Source organism: Periplaneta americana, chromosome 8, assembly GCF_040183065.1.
Source record: "Periplaneta americana isolate PAMFEO1 chromosome 8, P.americana_PAMFEO1_priV1, whole genome shotgun sequence".
NCBI lineage: Eukaryota > Metazoa > Arthropoda > Insecta > Blattodea > Blattidae > Periplaneta > Periplaneta americana.
Window position 1 is genome coordinate 117,164,479 of NC_091124.1, and position 2,370 is coordinate 117,166,848.

The 2,370-nt window shown below is 37.2% G+C and overlaps 1 pseudogene; it reads left to right on the forward strand.

Moving 5' to 3' along the window:
* Nucleotides 1-268: 268 nt before the first annotated feature.
* On the forward strand, nt 269-841 carry LOC138704239 (general transcription factor IIE subunit 2 pseudogene; annotated as a pseudogene).
* Nucleotides 842-2,370: the final 1,529 nt, after the last annotated feature.

Consider the following 2,370-nt stretch of genomic DNA (forward strand, 5'->3'; position numbering starts at 1 on the left):
AGTATCGGGATCTCCAGGACAGACACTTGTTCTCTGTTTTTGCTGTTTAGACGTTGGGACCTTGGTGCTCAGAGGCTAAAATGCTGGTTTCAGACATCGGGAAAAGTTGCAAGCGCTCAATGGAGATTCCAGGTTGACTGACTTCTTGACACAAAGAATCGCTATTGCCATCCAGCGTGGGAATGCTGCCAGTGTTATGGGGACATTTCCTCAAACACTGGCTTTGGAGGAAATATTTTATTTAAAAAAATTCAAAATATTGGCCTAATACCGGGATCAACTGCGTTTGTTGACACAACAAGACTTGAAGAGTCTTGAAGGAATTCTGTTGGAAGACATTCAGGAATCTTTGCCACATTGTAATAAAACCCTCAAGGCTTTGCAGAATGAGATCATTATACATCTCGCGACCGATTGACAAGAAGCAGATTGTGTTCTTCACAAACAAGACAGCAGCTCTGCCTGTGGACGATGACTTCCAGAAACTCTGGCGTTCTGTGGTAGTTGAGAGCACGGATAACCTGAAGATAGAGGAATATCTGGAGAAACAGGGAATCCGCTCCATGGAAGATCATAGACTCAAGAAGACGACACTCCACAAGCGTAAGAAACCGAACCAGCGCCAGAAGCAGCTCAAGAAGCCGCGAGACAACGAGCACTTGGCTGACTCCCTGGAAACGTACGATGACAAGTGAAGATCGGAGAAGTGAGAGTGGGATTGATTATTTCTTGTGACGTTGGTAGAGGAGACTGATGCTGTTGACTGAACACGAAGACCGGTAGACAATGCGTGTGCATTGTGTGCGACTGAAATGATGACGAAAAAAAAGTGTATCATGTAATCCCTACTGTATATTTCGCTTATTTTTTAAATACCAATTTAGATATCAAAAACATTATTTTGTTGGTTACATCTTTCCCATAGTTACCACCGTCTTGATCAAATCATGATGCAACATTTTGTAGTACCAAAATAAAGAAATCATAAGTCTATCATCACATATTAGGGTGCAGCTTGTCCAACGCATTTTTTGTGGTTTATTACGACCCTTTATCAATTTTAGCGCCTTAGTGATAATACCAGCTAAATGAGTCCAGGGTACAGCGTCAGAGTTACCCAGCATTTGGTCTTAATGGGTTGAAAGAAAATTCCGGAAAAACCTCAACAGGGTAACTTGTCCCAATCAGGATTTGAACTCAGGCCCGCTCGTTCCACGGTCAGGCATGCTAACCATTACTCTACAGCGGTGGACTCCAATGCTATTAATTATTATGAAAGCAATAGGGTCCTTTCGAAAAGTCTACGAAAATTTTGGAACATGTACAGTAACAGTTTAAGAGAAGGTCCGCATTTAATTTCGCAATTAGAGGATTTAATCCGCAAATTTGAGGAAATTAGTGTTCTGTAATTGAAACAAAGAAGTTGAAAGACGAAAGGTGAACAGTAATGTATTTATTGTCTAGATGCTTCACACAACTAATGAAATTATGAAATAATAAAATATCTAATATAAATAATAGAACTCTTGATCTCATAATAAGCAATATAGAATATTTATAGGTTGAAGAAGAAATTCCGTCTTCAGTACAGATAGATATTAACCATCCTGCATTTTCTGTATCATTTAATTAGTTAAATTAATAACTCTGTCAGTCAATCTGGACAATATAATTTTCATAAAGCTGACTTGGAGAAATTATATCGACTTACACAACACTGTGACTGGACAAGTATTCATCTTTGTGAGGATGTTGATCGTGCTGTTCATAAATTCTATACTGAAATGTATTGTGGATCAGTGTGCCCCCAGAACTAAACCATACAGAAATAAGTATCGTTTATGGTTTAATTAGTGTTATAAAAAGTTAAAATCAAAAGAAAAGTTTAGAAATAAAAAAACATATTTCAGAATATTATTTACTAATGTATTAATTTTATCAGATTCTCACGAAAAATAAAATGAAAAAAGCTTAAGATCAGTATATCAATAAAATAGACAGTAGGGGAGAGTCGGGTAGTATCGGACATCGGGTAATATCGGACAGTGAGTTTCTTTCATCTACCACACGATGATAGTACCTGATTGAAATGGTTACGTTTCTGTGATGTCGCATAGAGAAACGTAACCATGTCATTCAGGTACTACCATATGGTGGTAGATGGAAGAAACGCACTGTCCGATACTACCCGACTCTCCCCTATACTTTTATTTCATTCTAATAATTTCTGGAATTTTGTTGAAAATAAAAGAATAACACAAATTACTTGCATTGTATGGAAAATAATGGGAGAAAATTGTTATTATTGAATGAAATATATGAAGGTTTTGTCAATTATTTCCAATCAGTTTATTCTTCAACTGAACTCAC